This window comes from Bos mutus, chromosome 6 (assembly GCF_027580195.1).
Source record: "Bos mutus isolate GX-2022 chromosome 6, NWIPB_WYAK_1.1, whole genome shotgun sequence".
NCBI lineage: Eukaryota > Metazoa > Chordata > Mammalia > Artiodactyla > Bovidae > Bos > Bos mutus.
Genome location: NC_091622.1, coordinates 71,546,516 through 71,574,423, shown reverse-complemented (window position 1 = coordinate 71,574,423; position 27,908 = coordinate 71,546,516). Strand labels below are relative to the sequence as shown.

At 40.4% G+C, this 27,908-nt stretch overlaps 1 protein-coding gene across 1 annotated transcript in view; it reads right to left on the bottom strand.

Annotated features, from left to right (window-relative positions):
* CRACD (capping protein inhibiting regulator of actin dynamics) overlaps window positions 1-27,908 on the bottom strand; it is a 279,202-nt gene that overhangs the window by 123,451 nt on the left and 127,843 nt on the right. The window contains exon 2 of the mRNA XM_070372441.1: window positions 4,504-4,651. The gene's annotated coding sequence lies outside the window, so the exon portion shown is untranslated. The remainder of the gene's footprint in view (window positions 1-4,503; window positions 4,652-27,908) is intronic.

The following is a 27,908-nucleotide window of genomic DNA, read 5'->3' as shown; positions in this document are numbered from 1 at the left end:
AGCAGCAACTGTTCACCTGCAGTTACCTGTGTGGCTGGAGAATCACAAGTGGACCGGGTGCCCCTGTGTTCATGAGCCCTCTGCCCCCTGCCAGAACTGTGTGACCAAGCAGTGCTCTGGGGAGTGGCCTTCTGTGGTGGTGACATCAAAGGCCAGGGGTCATTTTCGTTTAGTATTAAAATATGAAGACACTGCTCTTTCCACACACTTTCAGGATCACAGATAATCAATTTTAACAAAGAGTAGAAGCATCTTTGGAGAAGGAAATGGCAACCCACTCCAGTGTTCTTGCCTGGAGAACCCCAGGGACAGAGAGGAGCCTGGTAGGAGGCCATCTATGGGGTCGCACAGAGTCGGACACGACTGAAGCAACTTAACAGCAGCAACAGCAGAAGCATTTTTGGAAGAAAGGCAGTTTCCCCCCACTTCTTTCTGATACTAAGAAGAACATATGCTTCCACACACAGATCCAAAGCAGTCAGCTGTTAAATGGAAAGAAAAGTCCCAGAATGTAGGGGGAATAAAAATATTGAGTTGAGGTAAAAAGCAGGGAATTTGAAAAGAAACTTGTAGACTATGTAACAACAACAAAAAAACCAGCTACTGATCATATTTGGGAAAAGCAGGTATGGGACTGCCCAGTCTTACCCAACTTCCTTCTTGGGGCCCCACCCCGTGCAGTTAGGCCCATAGAATATCAGGCCTCCCTAACGCTCACCCGATCAATTTTCTAAACCACTCAGTTAGTTTCCCACTAGACTTGTTGATACAGCTCTGATCTTTTGACCTTATGACTTCTTTTTTTCAACCACAGTTTGGTCTCATCTCCTAGACTTACTGCTTAGCCTTGAACATTGGATTTCCTAGACCACAATTTAGACATTCCTCTGGGACCCTGCCTCTGAAGACTTCATGTGTTCAGCCTGGCCAGGGGATGTTGAAACCAAGTCCCCCCGAAACTGAGTTTCTCTGCTGAGTTTATGATTAACCCCTTTATCCAAAACTTTGCTTCCTTTCTTTTCCCGAACCTGTTCCCCTCAAGATTGAGGAGTATCAAAAAAAAGTGGAAACCCTAAAAAAGCCCCTGTGTACCTGTACTTTGAAGTAAAAGGCTTTTGCTTTAGTTTCCCAGGCCTCCCTTGAGTCTCTAAAGGCTAACTCAAGAGTTAATGATAAGGAAATGTGAAGATATAGAAACAAAGAAGAGCTGTTGGGCCAGGAAATTGCTAATAATTTAGAATATAAATCTGACACATTGCAGACTCATCAAACTGAAGGTTCCCAGAAAGATACAGATAAAGGCCTGATACAGGTTCCTAGGTTGTTTTTACAGGAAGCTCCAGATGAAAACTGACCACAAGAACATAGACCCCAGATCAGTTGAAACCAAAAGGCTAATAAAGCTTGATGCCGACCAATGAAACTCCACCTTGATGCCAACCAATCCGAGAATTGTGTGCTGATCACATACCCTGGGGTCCCTGCCTTCACGCTGCTTTTAAAATCCCTTCTGAAAAGCTGACAGGGAGTTCAGGTCTTTCTACCACGAGCTGCCTGTTCTCCTTGCTTGGTGCCCTACAATAAATGCTGTATTTCCCCTCATGAGAACCTGGTGTGAGATTTGCTTTACTGCACAAGGTGAGTGGACCCAAGTTTGGTTCCATAGCAATGTCACTGCTCACTGTGACTCATCATGGAAAAGCGTTCAGTTCAGCTTTGCTGTATCCTTCTTTTTCTTGGTGTTTCCCTTAGTCTTAAGACTGAGCATAAACAAGGTTCTAGAGTTGATTTCAGGCTTACCAATGGCTAGATAAGCTTTATGTCAAGAAGAAATGCTTAAATATAATGAGAAAGCAAAATATATTAAATGCTTTCAAAATCCCCTAATTTTATTGCAATATGCCAACTGACTCAGAGAGTTGTATTTTTTTTTTTTTTCCTTTGTTTTGTGAGAAAAAAACATGCGGTCCTGTCACAAAATGTTCTACGTGCCACAGAAATTGTAACAATATTTTCCTGGGAAAAAATCCTGAAGGAGGGAAAAAGCATCTGTTTCCTATGTTTATCATGCTATGGAATGAAATGCAAAATGGGGAGTGGGCTATGGAGGGGCACCTATTTTCCCACTGACAGGAATGCTGAGGTAGAGTATTAATTGTGAGCTATCTTAGGGTTAAGCAGTAGGGATGAGGACCACAATGTGCGTATGTGTGTAATTGCTGCCCTCGACCTGCGCAGTGCTCTGTCACCTCCATCCTTACGTCACTGTCACAGCATGGTAAAATTGCACTGATAAAAGCACTGATATGTCCATGATAAAAATAGCACTGACCAGGCTCTTCTGCTTACTGGCTCTGACCTTGGCCAAGTCATTTAAGCTTTCTGAGCCTGTTTCTCTACTTGCAAGATGGGAATAATAATGAGTATTACACATTATTTAAGGTGCTGTTACAGTTGAATGTGTCCCCCCAAAGCATGTATTGAATTCCTAACCCCAAGTACCTCAGAATGTGGACTTATTTGGTAATAGGGTGATTGCTGATGTCATAGTTAAGACGGCGTCATACTAGAGCAGTACCCAGTCTTTCTGGCACCAGGGACTGGTTTCATAGAAGACAACTTTTCCATGAACCATGGTGGGTTGGGGGGATGGTTTCAGGATTGACTCAAGCACATTTCATTTATTGTGTACTTTATTTCTAGTAGTATTATTACACCAGCTCTGCCTCAGATCATCAGGCATTGGATCCCAGAAACTGTAGACTCATGGGTTAGACTCTTAATGTCTGGATTCCTTAAAAAGAAAGGACCACCAAGGGAAGACGCAAACATTTAGGGAGTATGTCACATGCCTACAGAGGCAGAGACTGGAGTGATGCAGTTCAGGCCATGGAACGCCAGCCAGTGACTGCCACCACCATGACACCCTCCCATCCCATGGGAGGGAGCATGACCCTACCTTCATTTGGAACTTTCGCAGAACCAAAAGACAATACATTTCTGTTGTTTTAAGCCACCCGTTTGTGGTCTTTTGTTATAGCAACACTCGGAAACTGATACAGTGGTGGAGGTACAGTTTACTTATTGTGCGTGTGTGTATTTTAATTGCAGAGGAAAGACTTAGAATAAACCAGAGAGACAAGAAGAAGACAAGGTAACTTTTCTTATGTATCTAAACCGAGGAAATGACATTATTTCCTCTAGAGCTGACATTGCTACTCTCTCTCCCACCCACTCTACTCTAGCTCACAGGCCTCCTGGCAACGTCTGGGACATCACCATGTTCCCTTGTCAGGAGCTTCGTATTAGCTCCTTCTCCACTTGGAACACACCAGGGCTAATCCCAGAATTCCTGTCTTTCCTCCACCTCACTTAACCCCGAAATCTATTTTCCTACCCACCCAGCATATTTCCACTTCCCCTTACCTGGCTCGCTTTTTCTTTTTTCCATATTCTTACTGGCTTCTAATATCCTGATTACTCTTAATTTATTTCTCTATTGTGTACATTATTTATTATTTGTTTCTCTCCATGCTGGAATAGGCTCCATGAGGGCAGGGATCTTCACCTGTTTCATTCATGATGGGAATTAGCACCTAGAATAGTACCTAATTCATAAGACATGCTCAACAAAGATTTTGTTAATCCATTATTTATTCTTAATTAGGCACTTTGTCATTACAGAAACTGTACATGTCATCAAAAACATTAGAAAAAATTAAGAACTTCAAGTTCCTTCCATCCAATATCTCCCCAATCATCATAAAACCAAATGGTTTTTATCTGCTTTTAAGCAATTCCCTAAGGAATCCTGTCTCTTGAGAAAAAATGTCATGGTAGATATAACATCCACTTTCCAAGGCTTGGTGTATGCATTAAACAACACTGAATATAATGCTTGTTGTAACAAATAATACAGGTAGTTATTTTCTCATCTTTGATCTTGTCTTTAACTTCCACCCTTTCCTCCAAGTTTCTAAAAGTAGGTGACAGATACCAGCAGTTGAAAGAACGGTATGATGCTGTTTTTACTGGGGGGCAGGTGTGAAATGCCTTCCATTCCAGGCACTCAGGACAAAGCCCTCAGTTTACAGTACCAAGCTCAACAGACCAAATGTACCATGAGACACAGGGCCGCTAACTTATTCCATAGAATTTTATAACAGCAGCAGATAATAGTAATTAACAATAAACAATAACAGTTTCATTTTTATACTATACTCTCCCATTGGCAAAGCATTTTCATATGAAATTTTTTCTTACAGATAAAAGAACTGGAGCTCTGAGAATTTAAATGACTTGTCCAAATTTACACAGATGGTGAGTAAAAGAACTGATAATTAAATCTAGAATTAGAAGACCATCAATGACAAGGATCTTTTTACTTGATATTTAGTGAAATGCATACCATCCATGTCAAGTCCCACTCACAATAAATGAAATATTCTTTAGTATTTTCTTTGTGAGCTACTTCTTTCCCCATCCTCTAAACAAATCACTTACCTCTCTGAATAGCTATACGTCCTTTCCTTGTAGATAGCTCTTCTCCAAAATTTTCTTCTTGTAAAAAGAAGAATTTATCCTCAGTGGTAAGTGTGCCCAGAAATAGGGTACATTGTTGAGAAAGCCTGGGAATCACTGCTCTTGTGACCTGTTGAAAAAAAAAAATCATGAGCTTTATATCTTCAGTTCTCTCTGAAGACATCTTTAAAATGAATCTCTTTTCCGTTCCCTGGCAAAAGTCATTACAAAAGAGGTTTTTTTATTGCTTGTTTTTTTTCTTGAGATTTCCAATTAGGTTTAGTGATATTAAATTTGCATTCTTTAGCCTAAATTTATTCTAAGGCCTTAAAAGCACTTATTATAAACTGTTTCCACTTTCGAAGAGGCTGAAAGGATCATGTTCATGAATATTGAGGCTCCCATCCTTCTTATACACAGAATTTTCATGTTTATTTTTCATGGTAATTCAGCTAAAATTCAAGGAGCTAGAAGACACAAATTCAGTCTCGTGAAGGCAGTAATCATTAGACTATTTCCTTCCCTAGAAATAACGAGGGCACCTTTTTATTCAAGTACCAACTGCAGCGTTAACTAGGTTAATGGGCTCCCTGTGAGTAGGGCACACACAATCCCTTTAAATACACTGGAAGGGAAATGACTTAATGACTGGAGATGTTGACTGGAAAGGAGGTGGGAAATGTTCAGGAACAACTCCAGGTTTATATATGCCCTTCACAAACCCCAGGAAAAGAAGACAACATTCTGGGGCAATGACACAGAAAGAAATCGCTTCAATTCTCAGGATGACAATGGCCATTGGGAGGAGTTCACAGTGTGGGCTTAGAGAAGGATTCCCAGTTATGGCTAAGAGGGAAAGCTTGTATCAGACCAACTTTCATTGAAACAGCTAGAAAAGCTAGACGGAATTATTTTTAAAGGCTATTGGAAGGTACTGGAGTACTACCAAGGCAGACAGGACATGGGAGGGCAAGAACTTAGGGAGAAGGAAAATAAAAATGAGGTACTACTTTTCCTCTGAAGAAATCTACTGTTTTTTTTTTTTTTACTTCTTCATTTATTTTACTTATTATTTTGTGCTGGGTCTTCGTTGCTGGCTAATTCTCTAGTTGCAGTGAGCAAGGGCTACTCTTGCTGCAGAGCACAGGCTCTAGAGCATGTGGGCTTCAGTAGTTGAGGCACATGGGCTCAACAGTTGAGGCTCCTGGCTCTAGAGCACAGGCTCAATAGTTGTGGCACATGAGCTTAGCTGCCCTGGAGCATGTGGGATATTCCTGGATCAGGGATCAAACCTGTGTCTTCTGCATTGGCTGGAGGATTCTTTACCACTGAGCGACCAGGGAAGCCCTTGAAATCTACTGATCTTGAAGAGGCGCAGGACAAAACTGCTGAGAAGCCAAGCAGCTGCTTATAGACAACATGAAGTGAGGAGACCTTTTAATAGGCTGACAAAGTTGAGGAGACCCCAAAGTAAAGGGAAGTCCAGAGAAGCAAGTTCCACATTCTTTCTCTCTAAGCATTTGCTTATTGATAGACAATGTAAACCAAGCAGAAAACAGCAGCTAAGAGGCTGGGGAGTTAAACAGTGCATTTGATAGTTCAATGATGTTGGAGGAATGAAAAGTAGAGTTCAGGGCCCACTGATAAAGGAAAAGTCCAGGTCAATATCCCATGCTTTCAGTTAGGATGCTTTAAAGGGCTACAGCTTCGGAGAGGGCAATGGCACCCCATTCCAGTGCGCTTGCCTGGAGTATCCCACGGACGGAGGAGCCTGGTAGGCTGCTGTCTATGGGGTCGCACAGAGTCGGACACGACTGAAGAGACAGCAGCAGCAGCAGCAGCAAAGGGCTACATCCTAGAATGAAGGCCTTAAAAATACAACTGAAGCCTTCAATCAGTTCAGTCCCTCATTAGATTAAAGAGGTCTGTGTTACTCCAACTGCCTATCAGAAGCAAATGTAAGCCTCTGGAGAAAGATACCATCATCCATAGCATCTATGACTTTTTATACATGTGGATACTTAGTCACTCAGTCATGTCTGACTCTTGGCAACCCTAAGGACTGTAGCCTGCCAGGCTCCTCTGTCCATGGAATTTTCCAGGCAAGAATACTGGAGTGGATTGCCATTTCCTCCTCGAGGGGATCTTCCCCACCCAGGGATCAAACCAGAGTCTCCTGTGTCTTCTGCATTGCAAGTGGATTCTTTACCCACTGAGCCATTATGTATCACGGAAGCTTATACATAAAGTCCTACATTCATTCAACAATTACTAGGCAACAATTTCTCTTTCAAGAAAAAAAGAGACAGTGAAAACTGCACTCAACAACTGTGATTACATAGTGCTTAAAGAACACACATTAACGTTTATGGAAATTAACCACATGTGGATCACAAAAGTTTCAAGAAATTTCAACAAATGGAAACGATAGAGTACTTTTCTGAACCTATTATTTTGAAGTAAAATAGATTCACAGGAAACTACAAAAATAATATCATTTTTTAAGTTAAAGTAAAATTTACATTCAGTAAAACACTGGTTTTAAGTGTATAGTTTGATACATTTTGACAAAGAAATCAAATTGTGCAATAACAAAATAAAAATACAGAGGCTTTCCATCATTCCAGAAAGTTCCCTCAGGTGACTTTTAATCAATCTCCACATCCCAAAGGCAAGCACTGTTCTCATTGCTATTACCAGAGATTAGTTTTGCCTGTTTTAGAGCTTTAAAAAACAAAAATGGGCTCATATGGTATGTCAGTTAGTTAGTTAGTTCAGTCACTCAGTCGTGTCCGACTCTTTGAGACCACACGAATTACAGCATGCCAGGCCTCCCTGTCCATCACCAACCCCCAGAGTCCACTCAAACTCATGTCCATTGAGTCAGTGATGCCATCCAACCATCTCATCCTCTGTTCTCCCCTTCTCCTCCTGCCCTCAATCTTTCCCAGCATCAGGGTCTTTTCCAATGAGTTAGCTCTTTGCATCAGGTGGCCAAAGTATTGGAGTTTCAGCTTCAACATCAGTCCTTCCAATGAATACCCAGGGCTGATCTCCTTTACGATGGACTGGTTGGATCTCCTTGCAGTCCAAGGGACTCTCGAGTCTTCTCCAACACCACAGTTCAAAAGCATCAATCCTTCAGCACTCACCTTTCTTTATAGTCCAACTCTCACATCCATATATGACTACTGGAAAAACCACAGCTTTGACTAGACGGACCTTTGTTGGCAAAGTAACGTCTCTGCTTTTTAATATTCTAAGTTGGACATAACTTTCCTTCCAAGGAGCAAGCGTCTTTTAATTTCATGGCTGCAATCACCATCTGCAGTGATTTTGGAGCCCAAAAAGTAAAGTCAGCCACTGTTTCCACTGTTTCCCCATCTATTTCCCATGAAGTGATGGGACCGGATGCCATGATCTTAATTTTCTGAACGTTGAGCTTTAAGCCAACTTTTTCACTCTCCCCTTTCACGTTCATCAAGAGGCTCTTTAGTTCTTCTTCACTTTATGCCATAAGGGTGGTGTCATCTGCATATCTGAGGTTATTGATATTTTTCCTGGCAACCTTGACTCCAGCTTGTGCTTCTTCCAACCCAGAATTTCTCATGATGTACTCTGCATATAAGTTAAATAAGCAGGGTGACAATATAAGCCTTGACATACTCCTTTACCTATTTGGAACCAATCTATTGTTCCATGTCCAGTTCTAGTTGCTTCCTGACCTGCATACAGGTTTCTCAAGAGGCAGGTCAGGTGGTCTGGTATTCCCATCTCTTTCAGAATTTTCCACAGTTTATTGTGATCCACACAGTCAAAGGCTTTGGCATAGTCAATAAAGCAAAAAAGATGTCCTTTTCATTATAGGGGACTGGAATACAAAAGTAGAAAGTCAAGAAACACCTGGAGTAACAGGCAAATTTGGCCTTGGAGTACAGAATGAAGCAGGGCAAAGGCTAATAGAGTTTTGCCAAGAGAACACACTGGTCATAGCAAACACACCCTCTTCCAACAACACAAGAGAAGACTCTACACATAGACATCACCAGATGGATGACACCGAAATCAGATTGATTATATTCCTTGCAGCCAAAAATGGAGCTCTCTACAGTCAGCAAAAACAAGACCAGGAACTGACTGTGGCTCAGATCATGAACTCCTTATTGTCAAATTCAGACTTAAATGGAAGAAAGTGGGGAAAACCACTAGACCATTCAAGTATGACCTAAATCAAATCCCTTATGATTATACAGTGGAAGTGAGAAATAGATTTAAGGGACTGGATCTGATAGATAGAGTGCCTGACGAACTATGGACGGAGGTTCATGACGTACAGGAGACAGGGATCAAGACCATCCCCAAGAAAAAGAAATGCAAAAAGGTAAAATGGCTGTCTGAGGAGGCCTTACAAATAGCTGTGAAAAGAGAAGTGAAAAGCAAAGGAGAAAAGGAAAGATATACCCATTTGAATGCAGAGTTCCAAAGAATAGCAAGGAAAGATAAGAAAGCCTTCTTCAGCAATCAATGCAAAGAAATAGAGGAAAACAATAGAATGGGAAAGACTATAGAGATCTCTTCAAGAAAATTAGAGATACCAAGGGAACATTTCATGCAAAGATGGGCTCGATAAGAGACAGAAATGGTATGGACCTAACAGAAGCAGAAGATATTAAGAAGAGGTGACAAGAATACATAGAAGAACTGTACAAAAAAGATCTTCACAACCCAGATAATCACAATGGTGTGATCACTCACCTAGAGCCAGACATCCTGGAATGTGAAGTCAAGTGGGCCTTAGGAAGCATTACTACGAATAAAGCTACTGAAGATGATGGAATTCCAGTTGAGCTATTCCAAATCCTGAAGATGATGCTGTGAAAGTGCTGCACTCATATGCCAGCCAATTTGGCAAACTCAGCAGTGGCCACAGGACTGGAAAAGGTCAGTTTTCATTCCAATCCCAAAGAAAGGCAATGCCAAAGAATGCTCAAACTACTGCACAATTGCATTCATCTCACACGCTAGTAAAGTAATGCTCAAAATTCTCCAAGCCAGGCCTCAGCAATACATGAACCATGAACTTCCAGATGTTCAAGCTGGTTTTAGAAAAGGCAGAGGAACCAGAGATCAAATTGCCAACATCCACTGGATCATTGAAAAAGCAAGAGAGTTCCAGAAAAACATATAGTATGTACTGGCTTTATTTACTCAGCAGAATGTCTTGAGATTCATCTACACTGTTGAGTGTATCAATATTTCACCCTTCTTTATTGCTAAGCAATAAGTCCACTATGTGAAAATATCATAACTTTTTAATATATTCCCTCATAAATGGGTATTTGGCTGTTTCCATTTTGAGGTTACTATGACTAAAGCTACTATATTCTTACCTGTCTCTTTACGAATAAATATTTTCATTCCTGTTGGGTAAATACCTAGGAGTGGACATGCTAGGTTATAGAACTGGTGAATGTAACCTTATAAGAAACTGCCAAGCATTTTCCCCAAATAGCTGTATCATTTTATACTCCCATCAGTAACACATGAGAGTTCCAGTTTACACAGACTCATCAACATTTGGTGTCAGCAGACTTTTAGTTTGTGCCATTCCAGTGTGAGGTCGTGATATGCATTTCTTTGGTGGCTAATTATAGTTTTTTGCATATCTTTCTGCACAGTGTCTGTTCAAGTCTTTAGTCCATTATTTTCAAATTGTGATTTTTTTTTTTAAGCCTGAAATTGCATCTTTTTATTCACCTATTTTAAGAGCTGAAACAAAATGGTACTGAGTGGTTTTTTAAAATTACTTATAGGAGTTCAATTTATATCGATGACAGTCTTTTGTCAGACACATGTATTGTTTATATTTTCTCTGAGCCTGTGGTTTGCCTCTTCAATTTCTAATAGTCTTTTGATGAGCACAAGTTTTTAATGCTGATAAATCCTAATTTATCATTTTTTCTTTACATTAGTGCTTTTGGCATCCTTTAAGAAATCTTTCCCCGCTTCAAAGTTTAAAAGATATTCACCTACTTTTTTTCCAAGAAGTTTTACAGTTTTAGCTTTATGTTTATGCCTATGACCTATCTCAAAATAATTTTTGTTTGTGGTCTAAGGAAGGAGTATGTGGTTCATTTTCCCCCAACTTATTCCCACAGCATTTGTTGAAAAGACTTTCTTTTTCTCATTAAACTGTCATAATACATTCGTTGAAGATTAACTGACATATATTAAAGTGAAAGTAGTAGTCACTCACTTGTGACACACTTGTGACACGTGTCCGACTCATTGTGACACTGTGGAGTGGAGCCCACCAGGCTCCTTTGTCCATGGAATTCTCCAGGCAAGAATACTGGCGTGGTTTGCCATGCCCTTCTCCAGGGGATGCAGGCAGATTCTTTACCATTTGAACTACCTGGGAAGCCTGACATATATTATAGCGTGTTTTCAATGTTTCATGTTTTCTTTAGTCCATCCTAAAGGAAATAAATCCTGAATATTCATTGGAAGGACCGATGCTGAAGCTGAAGCTCCAATACTTTGAACACTTGATGCAAAGAGCTGACTCTTTAGAAAAGACCCTGATGCTGGGAAAGACTGAAGGAAGGAGGAGAAGGGGACGACAGAGGAAGAGATGGTTGGATGGCATCACCGACTCAACAGACTTGAGTTTTAGCAAGCTGCATGAGATGGTGAAGGACAGGGAAGCCTGGTGTGTTGCAGTCCATGGGGTTGCAAAGAGTTGGACGTGACTGAGCTTCTGAACAACAATAGCATGTTTTCAATTAAGCTAGAAATCAACACAAAAATGCTAACGAGAGAATTCTCAAATGTTTGGAAATGAAGCAGTACACATTAAATAGCACAGGTCAAAGAAGAAATCACAAGAGTAATTAGAAAAAATTTAACTAAAGCAATAAAAAATGATGACAAATAAAAACTAGTGAAGTGAAGCTAAGCTATACTTTAAAAGAAGGTTAGAAATCAATCATTTATATATCCATATCAAAGAATTAGAAAAAGAACAAAGAAATAAATCCAAGGAAAGAAAGAGGAAATAAACAATAAGAAAAAAAATTAATGAACTAGACAGAAAACAATTAAGAGTAGAGAAAAATCAACAAAGGCAAAAAAGTCGGTTCTTTGAAAAAGATTAGTAACACTAAACCTTCAGCTGGTCCTCAAAAAGCAGAGTCAAAGCCTTTCACCCCATCCCTATGACCTAAAAATCTTCTCCCTACCACACTGATTTCACACTGATTAAGTCTTATTTCCTATTGTTGGTCCCAAAGACCAACAGGGTCTATTTTGCCTGTAAGACTTCTGTGTTCATTCCTTACAGAAAAACAAATAGAGAAAAACAGAAATAAACACAAGGAGGTTCCAGAATTTCTAAGATGAGCTCTCTGTCAGCAACTCTGAAGTTAAAACAACGGTGGCCTGAAGAAACCTCAGCTTCCAAGATGTGAAACCGTCAATACGAGCATTTCAAACACTGCTTTACATCCATGATCATTAAGAATGAACTTCATTCTAAGTGCCTTAAAAAGGCAATGAACAATAATATAAAGCCAGTGTGATTAGCAAGACATTTTACAATTAAGTCTACAAAATGTGAATACAAATCTATTTTCCCCTGATACTAAGGCACTATGATACTCAATATTAGTAATAATTATGTTCAAACAAAAGATAAGTCACACATCATCTGTGAAATATTTGTTCTCCCTCCCTCTGTATAAAATGATTTTATAAATGATACACAAAAATCAACCAACAGTATTAATAACTTTCTGATAATTAATGCACAGATGAAAAATTGGCAATAAATCTAATTCATTTCTTAGTCAATAGTTAAAATGTTGGTGAAAATTTGAGGAAATATTTTTAAATTACTTGAGATGCAAAATGGATCATACTATTGATGAAAATACAGAAAACACTGTCTCAATGATGAAATCTATAAAGAACTATTTTTTAGTGAGCCACTAAAGAAAGGCAGAAGAAATATACATTCTAATAATAAATGACTTCTTGAATTTTAAAAAAAACAATTGTTTTATGAAGAGCCTGTACAAATTGATGAAGTAAAGAAATGAGTCCAGGAAAAGATAACACCAGCTGTGAAAGGCATTCATTGCATCATTCAGAGGCAAGCTATTACAGAAAAGAAGTTGACTCCAGAAAAACACCAAGTGCTACAGAATGTCACTGGCATTGTTAATTTAGTAGAATCATTGTGCAATCTCGTCATAACATGGAACTGAGCATGAAAATCTTTTATACTACACAGTGGTTCCTTGCTTATTTCACACCATCACACCAAGACTTGTCAAATACCAATTTGACTTATACTTGTTCTTTTACAAGTAAACATGTGATCTAAAATATCCTGACTGCTCCAGTGAAAGCAACTGTCAACTGTTTGCTTCAAAAGATATGCTTTTGGTGAAGAAACAAAAAGAGAACATGCTTATTCTTTTTTTTCTTTCCAAAAATTTTTCTAAACAGTGATCCAGGTTATAAGCTAGTTGTCATTTAATTTTCTGATACAGTTGAGGCTTTAATAATGAGTGGTAAATAATTACTTTTCAAGGAAACTGACTCTGAAAAGAATATTTTGAAAATGGGTGTTTGGAGAGTTTTCCATCAGGTGATTTTTGTTGTTGACGAAAATGACGGAAGTCATCACCTTTAGGAGTCATCGTTGAATCCTCTTTCTCACACTTCCCACAATTGTTCCAAACCTAATTTTTCTCTTCTGACAGCTAACTGGTAACACTTTTAAAATACATCAATCCAAAAAAAAAACCATCAGGACCACAACCACTCTTATCAGCTCTGATGCTCCCAGGCTAGTCCTGACTACTATCGTCTCACTCCTAGATTACAGCAGCAGCGTCGTGTTGACCTGCCTGTGTATACTTCCCCAATTCCTTCACTACACCACTGCCCCCAGCAGCGAGTCACCCTCACTCTTCTGCTCAAAACCGTCTGACGGTTTCTCACATGTCTCTGAGTAAAAGCCAAATTCCCTACAATGGTCTACAAAGTCCCTACATGATTGGACCATCACACCCACCTCCAGCCCCAGTGGACCTGTGCCTCAAAGAGGCCAGGCACACGTGGTCTTGGGTTTTGCACTGGGTGCTCCCTTTGCCTGGGGAATATTTCCCCAGATATCCTCCCTTACCTCCTTCAGATTTTTACTGAAATATCACTTTCCCATGTGGCCTTCCCTGGTCCCCATCTAAAACAGTAACTATTCCCAATACTTCACATTCCCTTTCATTGCTTTGCTTTTTTCTTTAACGTTTACCATCATCTAACAAATTTTAATTACACGTGCTTATCTGTTATTGTCCATCTCCCTTTCTCACTGAATGAGGGGAGGAATTCTGTCTGTTTTGTGTTCAGTGTTCTAGCTCCAAGATCTGTAACAATGCCTAGCAATAACACTTGAATATGTGAATACCTGATGTGGAAAGAATAAGGAGTTTATAGAAATCTTCATATCTGCACACTTTAAAAACTTGGAAACAGCATTTTCTAAATCTTCCGAATGAATTTTAATGAATTTTTAACTCTTTCTTAGAAATATAAAAATGGGACTGGCGATCTATTTCCCATATGATAATATACATGTTTCAGTGCTATTCTCTCAAATCATCCCACCCTCGCCCTCTCCCACAGAGTCCAAAAGTCTGTTCTTTATATCTGTGTTTCTTTTGCTATCTCGTATATAGGCTCATTGTTATCATCTTTCTAAATTCCATATATATGCTTTAGTATACTGTATTGGTGTTTTTCTTTCTGACTTACTTCACTCTGTATAATAGGCTCCAGTTTCATCCACCTCGTTAGAACTGATTCAAACGCATTCTTTTTAATAGCTGAGTAATATTCCATCGTGCAAAGGTACCACAGTTTTCTTATCTATTCATCCGCCGATGGACATCTAGGCTGCTTCCATGTCCTGGCTACTGTAAACAGTGCTGCGATGAACATCGGGGTACATGTGTCTCTTTCAATTCTGGTTTCCTCAGTGTGGTTTTGGGTGCTACATTCTGCTTCCTCCTGTGCGTTGATGTTCTTGTACGGCCACCCTATGCAGTATTCTCTTTGTGCCTCTCCAGGGCACAGAGATACAAGGCTGTGTCTGCAGGCATCACCTTTTTGATGTACAAATTTGTTGTGTTGGCTGTATTATATAAGTAAAACCGTTCTGTGGCAAAACTGGCATATCCTTTTCCAGAGGACCCCCATTGTCTGTAGAGAATATATTCTGGTGCCTGATTTGGATACTGTCAATACCAGAGGAGACTAATGAAGCTCTTAGATGAAGTATAATAATTACAAAAGAGGCTCACAGTCTTCCCCTCTTCTCCAGACACTTCTGACTCCTGGGATCTGATCCAGTCTGCTCTCCTCAGCCCTGAAACACAAAGCAGACCTCAACCAAGGCTCATTCAGGCTGCCTCCTCCAGGAGGGCAACTCAGATGCAGGACAGGACTCAGTTACCTGGAAGGGCCAGTGCTAGAAGTGAAGTGAAGATAAACTTCATATTCGTCATTCTTCTGGATCTCTTGGTAATGAGTTTACATTATTTGGTGACAGCTTCCAAGAGGACAGTGTCTCAGAATCAGGTCACTGGGTTTCAGATCGGAAATGGGAGGAGCTCAACTGAACTACATAAGAAGATTTTTTTTTTTAAAGAAACAAAACTATCTTTTCTTGCAGAGACTTTGAAAAACACTGGTTCTTTGAAATAATGTAAACTTCCCACATCTCTCTAGACTTATTTTTTCATGTTTGTGAACAAGATGAAATGGAAAGTAGAAATGCTTAACTGTCCACAGTGGTAATTCCTGTAGGTTGAGGTTATAGGTGTTTCTTTAACATGATTTTCTTTGTTCTTTCTTTTTTATGACAATAAATACTGGTCTTGTAATTAGAAAAAAAAAAAAGAAATATAAAAATGTAATATGCTTTGTAAGGATGATTGAGTGGGAAAAATAACAATTACTAGCTGAACTGAAACAAAAACTTTGGCATTGTTGGTGAATGCAATGGAAAAAATATATATTTTGATTTACTAAGTGCAGCCAATGATGTCATTCTTCTATTTGGATCAATTCCTCTTTATGAATTACCTTTTTTGGCTATTAAAACTCAATTATCAAAATAAAATGAACTTACAACCACATCATTAAATGTATCACACAGGGTTACATCAAAACAAAGCAAAAAATGATATATATTCAATTACTGTGCTCTCACAAAGCAAAGGGAATTTTTCTGAAATGTTAATCAATAGAACATCTACTTCTGCTTTACTGACTACACGAAAGCCTATGTTTGTATGGATCACAACAAACTGTGGAAAATTCTTCAAATGATGGGAATACCAGACCACCTTACCTGCCTTTGAGAAACCTGTATGCAGGTCAAGAAGCAATAGCTCGAATCAGACACAGAACAACGGACTGGTTCAAAACTGGGAAAAGAGTAGGTCAAGGCTGTACATTGTCATCTTGCTTATTTAATTTATATGTAGAATACATCATGTGAAATGCCAGGCTGTACAGAGTACAAGCTGAAATCAAGATTGCTGGGAAAAATACCAATAACCTCAGATATGCAGATGATTCCACCCTCATGGTAGAAAGCAAAGAGGAACTAAAGAGCCTCTTGATAAGAGTGAAAGAGGAAGAGTGAAAAAGCTGGCTTGAAACATCAACATTCAAAAAACTAAGATCACGGCATCTGGTCCCAGCACTTCAGAGCAAATAGATGGGGAAAAGTGGAAACAGTGATAGGTTTATTTTCCTGGGCTCCAAAAATCACTGTGGATGGTAACTGCAGTCATAAAGTTAGAAGACATTTTCTCCTTCAAAGGAAAGCTATGACACACCTAGACAGTGTATTAAAAAGCAGAAACATTACTTTGCCAACAAGGTCCATACAGTCAAAGCTATGGTTTTTCCAGTAGTCAGGTATGGATGTGGACCATAAACTAGGTTAAGCACCAAAGAGCTGATGCTTTCAAACTGTGGTGTTGGAGAAGACTCTTGAGAGTCCCATGGACTGCAAGGAGATCAAACCAGTCAATCCTGAAGGAAATCAACCCTGAATATTCACTGGATGGACTGATGGTGAAGCTGAAGCTCCCAAACTTTGGCCACCTGATGCCAAGAGTCACCTCACTGGAAAAGACCTTGATGCTGGGAAAGACTGAAGGCAAAAGAAGAAGCAGCAGAGGATGAGATGGTTAGATAGCATCACTGACTCAATGGACATGAATTTGAGCAAACTCCAGGAGTTAATGGAGGACAGAGGAGCCTGGCATGCTGTAGTCCATGGGGTTGTAAAGCACTGGACACAACTTAGTGACTGAGCAAGAATGACTTGGCCTCTGTCCTCCTTTACACCTTTGGCTCTCACTACCACCAAAATGATTCCAACTCTACAAAGTTTATGTTCCAGCAACACCTGCTGCTGCTGCTGCTGCTGCAACACCTAATTTCTGGTAATTTCTCATGCACACCTCCTGATTCTGGACCCCTCTGCATGGATCTAGGGCTGCCAGGTAAAATGCAGGATGCCCAGTTAAATTTGAACTTCAGATAAACAATAAATAATTTTTAGTATAGGTATGTCCCATGCAATATTGAGGTCTCCTGCATTTTATCCGGCAACCCTGTGCCATGGAAACTCACAATGAGGGCACCTAACTCAGGGTGAATTGGAAATGCTTCCCCAGAAAGGTAATGCTTGAAATAATACTTCTCTTCCACTTTTCTTACTGTGTCTAAACTCTTAACAGGATAAAACACTGATAGCAATCTAATATTAATAATCTTGGAGGAGATCTTCATCTACAACTTTTAAGAATAAAAGTACTGGGAGGAACTTTAAGATAATATAGTATCATATTGTATTTGTCAGGATTCATTTAGTTGCATGTAACAGAAACTGACTTAGGCAAGCTTGAGCAAAAAAACTGTAATTATTATAATTAAAATCTATTATAATTATACTCACAAATTTACACAGAATTTTTGGAATAAATATACAGACTGGCTGCAGAAAACTTGAACCTACCGATCATTTCTCATATCTGCTTCTCTCTTTGTTTCTACTATCTGTTTTTCTCTCTACAGGGTCATTTTTTTCCTGGTATTGTGTCTATTCAGCAGGCAGAAGACCAGTCATGCCACATAATTTAGATCTCTTCTGTTTAATAGTACAGCCCAGATTAAGGTTAAAACCTCTTAATTCCAGTGGACTGTGATTGGGTCCAACTGGGATCCAGTATAATTTGCTATAATCTGAAAGACAGAGTTACAGTGTGTAAAAATGGGTGCCAGGGAGTCATTCCTGGAGAATGGAGGCCAGTGATTTGTAATTCACAAAGAATAAGGAATTGAAGGTACCGGTATTTGGGCAAATACCACAAAAGGGCACCTAGCACATACATCCATGTGTGGGCTACACAAAACACTCACATCCACCACCATCATTCTTCCCATCACCACCTACCATGACCCCTACCACCTCCACCACCCGTATCACATGGTGCATATCCTTCTCTCAATCTCCACTCTCGCAATCAGGAAGCTAATGCTTTCCTGGATTTAAGGAAGAGGTAAGGCATCTAAAGACTGGGGTCTTTGTTACTGTATATGCTTTCCCAAAGTATCCTGGAAGTTAGTCTGCCCAACACGATTATCACAAAAGGACAGAAAAAAAGTATTCAGAATCTTTGCTTTCAAAATTAACAGGACATCAAGAGGCTGTAAGTAAATGGTTCACAGTATTTAATGTTCTAAAATAAATTCAAATAAAAAGAAAATAAATTCTAATAAATTAAAATACTTATCCCTTTCTTTAAATTTTGGTTCAAGTTTGCTACAACAAGACTAAAAAACAAACACAACATCTTTCTCAGTCACACTCTAAAAGCAAACATACATACAAACACACACACACCAGTCAAGCTGCAAAGCCATTTTCTGGGCAACAGGGATCAAGAAGAATTATTAATATCAATTTCCCCAGGAAAACAGTGAAAGTAGACGATAGCAGCAACAAAGGCAGTCCTTAAAAATATCTGCTTTCTCTTAACTCTTTATCTTTCTGTTAGTGATAACTGAGAGCTAGGTTTAAATAATCACTGAGCAGTACTGTCTAGAAGGCCTCTCATAACCCACCAGATGCTGAAATGAGCTCATCCTCTCTCTTAAAGAATCCCCCCTCCTTCCAGCACCCAAGGATCCAAGCGTTGACCAGCAAAGGCAACCCCTGCTCCTCAGTCCTTTGAAGACTCACTCCAGCCTTATGATGTTTTTATCATTTTCATGAGTCACTTGAGATGGCATTTACTATACAACATTAACCCAACCTTATGAGTGAAATGTTGCTTATTCTAAAGGAGGCACTCACTTTATGTATAGCTGCTTATCATAGTAGGTGTTTTCTATAAACTTAACATGGACACTGAATTAATGAACACTAAACCACTCCTCCTTGGAGAAGGCAATAGCACCCCACTCCAGTACTCTTGCCTGGAAAATCCCATGGATGGAGGAGCCTGGTGGGCTGCAGTCCATGGGGTCGCTAGGAGTCGGACACAACTGAACAACTCCACTTTCACTTTTCACTTCCATGCATTGGAGAAGGAAATGGCGACCCACTCCAGTGTTCTTGCCTGGAGAATCCCAGGGACGGGGGAGCCTGGTGGGCTGCTGTCTACGGGGTTGAACAGAGTTGGACACGACTGATGTGACTTAGCAGCAGCAGCAAACCACTGCTCCTAGCAGAAATATAGGGTTAGGTTCCTGAGAGCCCTGTTCGTAACATGTTCAGCAATCAATACAGTGCATCATTTTAGGTGGGTTTCTGTTTAAAGATACCTTATTTAGTATATATTGATTCATTAACATTAAACTCAGGCCAATAGCCTATAACTCATGACTGAATTAAGTTTACCTAAGGCTATGGTTTTTCCAGTGGTCATGTATGGATATGAGAGTTGGACTGTGAAGAAAGCTGAGTGCCGAAGAATTGATGCTTTTGAACTGTGGTGTTGGAGAAGACTCTTGAGAGTCCCTTGGACTGCAAGGAGATCCAACCAGTCCATTCTGAAGGAGAACAGCCCTGGGTGTTCTTTGGAGGGAATGATGCTAAAGCTGAAACTCCAGGACTTTGGCCACCTCATGCGAAGAGTTGACTCATTGGAAAAGATGCTGGGAGGGATTGGGGGCAGGAGGAGAAGGGGACGACAGAGGATGAGATGGCTGGATAGCATCACCGACTCAATGGATGTGAGTTTGAGTGAACTCCAGGAGTTGGTGATGGACAGGGAGGCCTGGCGTGTTGTGATTCATGGGGTGGCAAAGAGTCAGACACGACTGAGCGACTGAACTGAACTGAACACACACATTTCTCCATAAAGCACATTACAGTCTTCCTGCATTTCAGTAATACTGAATATAGCACATTGGCATCATGCTGGGTTAAGTAGCAAAATCACCTCCACCACCATCAAAAACCCCACAAATATGAGAAAACACAGCAATAAATAGACTGTGAAAAGGACACTTGTTTACACAATGAGAGCAGAACAGTAAGGCCGAACACTGCCTTGTCTGACCTTGGCTGGGAATGTGTATGTTGGACAACTCAAATTTTTTTGCCACTCTGTGTATGTCTGCAAAGGACGACTAAAGTGTCACAAGTACTGATTTAGGGTTATAAATAAATTTTAACTTGTAGGCAAACTGTCAAATAGAGAATCCAAGAATAATGAGGACTGACTGCAGGTATGGTTCCAAGTCTGATATCTGGTTTTCTTCTCTTAAATTTCTTCCCATTTAGACAAAAGGGGTTTCGTGAAGCTCCAAATAAATTTCATGATCCCCAAGCAAGGTTTTAACTGACTGGAACTAGTTTCATGGAAGCTCACTTACTGTGGAGATAGAAATTTACATCTTTTGGGGGGGTTTTTGGCCACGGCATGCAAGATCTTTCCTGACCAGGAATCAAACCTATATCAGGTGCAGTGGAAGTGAGAAGTCTTCACCACTGAACCGCCAAGTAAGTCCCTACAACTCCTCTTTCATCCCAAGTTGAAAACTTAGGTTTCAACCCTCAACCCACCTCTATTCACTTCCTTTCTCACATCCTCAGGGGGAAGCTTAGAGAACCCATGAAATGTGACCAGTTTGCAAATTCCTACACCTGGGTTTTTTCAGACACAAGAACAAAATCAGCAATAATGAGGTCAAGTATGTTTGATACCATACTCCAGGGACTGCCTGTGATCCTTCACTGGACCCAGAGTATGTATCTCCAGGTAAACTCCTTTGAACAAGCTGGAAAGTGGAAATTTTCCTTCTTCCAGGCCATGCATAGACTGTTTCACAGCCCCTAACTGGCTGTGGGGTCTGCCCCCCAAAAACCAAGTGGTAAGAATCACTTTCCTGCATTTCAAGCTCTCATCCAGCAGTCAGTAAGGCACGGTGTCAGACCACAACTCCAGGATTCATTTACTTCTTCAAGTCAGGATGCCTATGACCTGCCACTTGAGAGCAGATTGTAACAGAAACAGCAGCTGAATGGATATCTTGGAAGATTTCTGCCCAGACTGGTAACTGTGCTGCTGGTTCTGGCCGGGTAGAATTAGGTTTTTTGAGTGGCTTCAGCTTTGCTGGCAGATGCAGCACAGTCACCTGGAGCAGTGTCTTCTCAGCCCGTTATCAACAGCAACCGGAAGAAAACCCGAGACACCAAATGGCTCTCAGCAGACAGCAGGTCCTGAGTAGTGATACTATCCTCCTTTTCCTCCTGTAAGGCCCCCACCCTGACAGCAGGGGGCAGTAGGAATAATCTGAACTTCAGGCCAGGAGAGCCACAATCCAGTCTTCACTAGATGTGAAATTATATTGTGAAGTTCAAACAAAGGGTATCAGTGACCTCCTTCCCTTTCTCCTCCATCTCCATGCAGTAGCAGGAGGAGAACAGAAATTCTGCTCCTTCATCTCTCGCCTTACCCAACAGAACTGGGAATTCACAGGTACAAAAGCTACACGTAAGTAAAGCTGTGTGGTATAAATAAGGACAATCTAAAGCCATCAGCACATGAAAACATTGTCACAGATGCTCCATGTATAAAAGTCAGGCTCAAGGGTTGGAATCCACCCTTTTCCACCTCCCACATCTTATAATTTTCTAGAATTCCTCTGCACAGAAAACAGGTGGCTAAACTACAAGTTTTGGTGACCTGTAAGGTTGCTGTTACTATTAACTGTAATTAATAGTCTTCCTTTCACTGTTAACTTCAGAGGCAAGTGGACTGTATCCTTTATTTATCTCAGCATTTGTTTTAACCACCCCCCAAACTACTCCTGTTCTCACCGTTCTACTCAAACCGCACAGTGACCCGAGTCCCAAACAAGTCTCTGCTCAATTCACACGCGTCTCAACACTCACCACCCTCCAGTCCACAGCTGCTAGTATACGATGCTGCCAACTGGACACCACTATTTGAATTTGTCTGTTTCTTTAGGCTCCTTGAAAACTGTCTTCCCAATTGCTTTTAATCCTCTACATACATTTCCCCTTCCACTGATAAATCTTCAAAGCGAAGAAAATATTACACAGTTTTTCTAACACCTGTAATTTTACTTTTTCATTTCTGTCATTCTCCATGCCTGATTAGTTTTCTTTTTAAATCTTATTGGTTTCCTTCCCTGATGCCTCTTTAATCTGTTCTCCATTAATCCAGGCTGTCATCTACTCAAGCCTGACTTGCTCAATATCCCATTATTCAGTCAGTCTCTCTCTGCTCTGCTCTAAACACTACTGTCAGATTAATTCAGGAAAATCTGCTTGCATTGTTACTCCCAAACATGCAATGACTCCCCATTATTTATTTCAGAATAAATTTCTAGCTGAGTCTGGCATTCAAGACCCCTCACCCCAAAACCTGGCCCCACTTAATCTATCCACTCCAGTTTCTATTACCTAACATCTACCATCCCCCATCACAAATTGCCTGCTCTGGACAAATCAATGTTCCTGCATCCCACAAACATCCAGGATGAGTCTCAACTCTAAGCCTCCCCTAGTTTCAACAAGCATCAGAGAAAAACCCTTCGTTTTCCCTGGACTTCCACTTTACATTCCCTCTACCACTGTGACTCATGATCACCATTTTCAACAGAGCTAGAGCACACACATATCCCCCAACAAGGAGCCCACCATCGTCAAGGCTAACTGGAGTCTACCACAAAGCATTAGTTCACTCAAAGCAGAACGCATGTGATAGGGAGTGTCAAGCCAACTGATGAAGTCTTCTGTTTGTAAAGCTGGCGTCAGGAGCTTATTCTATTAGAAGGTGGAGGAGGAAGAACAGGGAAAAGGAAGGTGTTCTGTTCTGCTACTTGGTGAAAGTATAAACAGAATCTAAGCATCACACCCTGAATTTATTTAATTCTTTGCAGGAAAGTACCTCACCAGATAAATACCTCTGCTGGTTGTTTGAAATACAGATGAGTAAACTAATCTGTTTCTTTATTTGCAGCTTCTAAAAGGTAACTGTTCAAAAGCACATTTTAGGGAATAAACTGCATCTTCTGATATTTGGTTGGAGAATAAATGGCTATTTATTTCCTATATTCTTACAGGAAATTTTAGGGTTCAGGCATGAGAGGACAGACATAATATGGGATCAAGAACTGGTTCACCTGTTCACCAGGTATCAAAGGTAGAGTTTTGTTTTTTTTTTTTTGGCTTAAAATGACTGCATTTTCTTTTTATTTTTTTTAATTTTATTTTATTTAACTTTACAATATTGTATTGGTTTTGCCATATATCAAAATGAATCTGCCACAGGTATACATGTGTTCCCCATCCTGAACCCTCCCCCCTCCTCCCTCCCCATACCCTCCCTCTGGGTCGTCCCAGTGCACCAGCCCCAAGCATCCAGTATCGTGCATCGAACCTGGACTGGCGACTCGCTCCATATATGATATTATACGTATTTCAATGCCATTCTCCCAAATCATCCCACCCTCTCCCTCTCCCCCACAGAGTCCAAAAGACTGTTCTATACATCAGTGTCTCTTTTTTGTCTCTCGTATACAGGGTTATTGTTACCATCTTTCTAAATTCCATATATATGCGTTAGTATACTGTATTGGTGTTTTTCTTTCTGGCTTACTTCACTCTGTATAATACGCTCCAGTTTCATCCACCTCATTAGAACTGATTCAAATGTATTCTTTTTAATGGCTGAGTAATACTCCATTGTGTATATGTACCACTGCTTTCTTATCCATTCATCTGCTGATGGGCATCTAGGTTGCTTCCATGTCCTGGCTATTATAAACAGTGCTGCGATGAACATTGGGGTACACGTGTCTCTTTCCCTTCTGGTTTCCTCAGTGTGTATGCCCAGCAGTGGGACTGCTGGATCATAAGGCAGTTCTATTTCCAGTTTTTTAAGGAATCTCCACACTGTTCTCCATAGTGGCTGTACTAGTTTGCATTCCCACCAACAGTGTAAGCGGGTTCCCTTTTCTCCACACCCTCTCCAGCATTTATTGCTTGTAGACTTTTGGATCACAGCCATTCTGACTGGCGTGAAATGGTACCTCATAGTGGTTTTGATTTGCATTTCTCTGATAATGAGTGATGTTGAGCATCTTTTCATGTGTTTGTTAGCCATCTGTATGTCTTCTTTGGAGAAATGTCTATTTAGTTCTTTGGCCCATTTTTTGATTGGGTCATTTATTTTTCTGGAGTTGAGCTGTAGGAGTTGCTTGTATATTTTCGAGATTAGTTGTTTGTCTGTTGCTTCATTTGCTATTATTTTCTCCCATTCTGAAGGCTGTCTTTTCACCTTGTTTATAGTTTCCTTTGTTGTGCAGAAGCTTTTAAGTTTAATTAGGTCCCATTTGTTTATTTTTGCTTTTGTTTCCAATATTCTGGGAGGTGGGTCATAGAGGATCCTGCTGTGATGTATGTCGGAGAGTGTTTTGCCTATGTTCTCCTCTAGGAGTTTTATAGTTTCTGGTCTTATGTTTACATCTTTAATCCATTTTGAGTTTATTTTTGTGTATGGTGTTAGAAAGTGCTCTAGTTTCATTCTTTTACAAGTGGTTGACCAGTTTAAAGGTAGAGTTCTGAGAGAGATGGTCAACGATCCTTCTGAGACTATGTAGCACTGCTTGTGCATGCTAAGTCACTTCAGTCGTGTCCGACTCTGTGTGACCCCATAGACAGCAGCCCACCAGGCTTCCCCGTCCCTGGGATTCTCCAGGCAAGAACACTGGAGTGGGTCGCCATTTCCTTCTCCAATGCATGAAAGTGAAAAGTGAAAGTGAAGTCGTTCAGTCGTGTCTGACCCTTAGTGACCCCATGGACTGCAGCCCACCAGGCTCCTCCGTCCATGGGATTCTCCAGGCAAGAGTACTCGAGTGGGGTGCCATTGCCTTCTCCCAAAATAATGTATAAAGGTATTAATAATAAAATAAATTTGAAATTACACCACAAAACATAAACCAAGACATTTAAAAATTATCCACAATCCCACTAAGCTATGTTGGTTTAGTTCTTTTAAGATAGTGTTTTTAAAGTCTGGATGGATTGTTCATACCAGAATCACCTCAGTGCCTGGCAAATAGGCAGATTTCAAGGTCCCATCCCACACTTGTTAAGACTTTTAGAGTATGGGGCCTTAGCACTGCAAGATTTATAGTTCAAGCTTGAAAATTTGAAGACCTTTGCTCTGCCTTTAAAAAAGTTTTAACTACCTGTCAAGGAGATTAAAATCTGCTAGAAAGTTTACAATCGGAAAGTAATCAGGCAAAGTTTCTATTTAATTTGACAGTCCAGGGAGGCAAGAGAAAATCCTGAGGCAGTTGGAATGTCCTGACCCAGATGGCAGTTTTAATGCCTCCAAGGTCAGTCCAGTTCACTTCAGTCACTCAGTAATGTCTGACTCTTTGTGACTCCATGGACTGTAGCATGCCAGGCTTCCTTGTCCATCACCAACACCTGAAGCTTACTCAAACTCATGTCCATTGAGTCAGTGATGTCATCCAAGCATCTCCTCCTCTATCGTCTCCTTCTCCTCTTGCCTTCAATCTTTCCCAGCATCAGGTATTTTCTAAGGAATCAGTTCTTCACAGCAGGTGACCAAAGTATTGGAGTTTCAGCTTCAGCATCAGTCCTTCCAATGAATGTTCAGGACTGATTTCCATTAGGATTGCCTGGTTTGTTCTCCCTGCAGTCCAAGGGACTCTCATGAGTCTCCTCCAACACCACAGTTTAAAAGCATCAATTCTTCAGCACTCAGCTTTCCTTATAGTCCAACTCTCACATCCATACATGCTTTGACTAGATGGACCTTTGTCAGCAAACTAATATCTCTGCTTTTTAATATGCTGTCTAGATTTGTCATAGCTTTTCTTCCAAGGAGCATCTTTTAATTTCATGGCTGCAGTTACCATGTGCAGTGATTTTGGAGCCCAAGAAAATGAAATCTGTCACTTTTTCCATTGTTTCCCCATCTATTTGCCATGAAGTGATCCAACCGGATGCCATAATCTTTGTTTTTTGAATGTTGAGTTTTAAGCCAGCTTTTTCATTCTCCTTTTTCCCTTTCATCAAGAGGCTTTTTAGTTCCTCTTCACTTTCTGCCATAAGGGTGGTGTCATCTGCATATCTGAGGTTATTGATATTTCTCCCTGCAATCTTGATTCCAGCCTGTGCTTTATCAAATCCAGCATTTCGCATGATGTACTATGCATGGAAGTTAAATAAGCAGTATGACAATATACAGCCTTGACGTACTCCTTTCTCAATGTTGAACCAGTCCATTGTTCCATGTCCAGTTCTAACTGTTGCTTCTCAGGAGGCAGGTAACGTGGTCTGGTATTCCCATCTCTTTCAGAATTTTCCACAGCTTGTTGTGATCCACACAGTCAAAGGCTTTGGCATAGTCAATAAAGCAGAAATAGATGGTTTTCCAGAATTCTCTTGCTTTTTAATGATCCAACAGGTGTTGACAATTTGACCTCTGGTTCCTCTGCCTTTTCTAAATGCAGCTTGAATATCTGGAAGAACATGGTTCATGTACTATTGAAGCCTGGCTTGGACAATATTGAGCATTACTTTGCTAGCGTGTGAGATGAGTGCAATTGTGCTGTAGTTTGAACATTTTTTGCCATTGCCTTTCTTTGGAATTGGAATGAAAACTGGCCTTTTCCAGTCCTGTGGCCACTGCTGAGTTTTCCAAATTTGCTGGCATATTGAGTGCAGCACATTCACAGCATCATTTTTTAGGATTTGAAATAGCTCAACTGGAATTCCACCACTTCCACTAGGTTTGTTCATAGTGATGCTTCCTCGGGCCCACTTGACTTCCACATTCCAGGGTGTCTTGCTCTAGGTGAATGACCACACCATCATGGTTATTTGGGTCATTAAGATCTTTTTTGTATAGTTCTTCTGTGTATTCTTGCCACCTCTTCTTAATATCTCCTCCTTCTGTTAGGTCCCTACCATTTCTGTCCTTTATTGAGCCCATCTTTGCATGAAATGTTCCCTTGGTATCTCTAATTTTCTTGAAGAGATCTCTAGTCTTTCCCATTCTATTTTTTTCCTCTTTTCTTTGCACTGATCACTTAGGAAGGTTTTTTTTAATCTCCTTGCTATTCTTTGGAACTCTGCATTCAGATAGACGTATCTTTCCTTTTCTCCTTTCCCTTTAGCTTCTCTTCTTTTCTCAGCTATTTGTAAGGCCTCCTCAGACAACCATTTTGCCTTTTTGCATTTCTTTTTCTTGGGGATGGTTTTGATCACTGCCTCTTGTACAATGTCATGAACCTCCATCCATAGTTCTTCAGGCACTTTATCTGACCTAATCCCTTGAATCTATTTGTCACTTCCACTGTATAATCATAAGGGATTTGATTTAGGTCATACCTGAATGGTCTAGTGGTTTTCTCTACTTCCTTCAATTTAAGTGTGAATTTTGCAATAAAGAGTTCTTGATTTGAGCCACAGTCAGCTTCAGGTCTTGTTTTTGCTGACTGTATAGAGCTTCTCCATCTTCAGCTGCAAAGAATATAATCAATCTGATTTCAGTATTGACCACCTGGTGATGTCCATGGGTAGAGTCCTCTCTTGTGTTGTTGGAAGAGGCTGTTTGCTATGACCAGTGCGCTCTCTTGGCAAAATTCTATTAGCCTTTGCTCTGCAGTATTTTGTACTCCAAGGCCAAACTCCAGATATCTCTTGACTTCCTACTTTTGCATTCCAGTCCCCTATGATGAAAAGTTGCCTCCAAGCTAGCTACTCCTATTTTCTATATTTT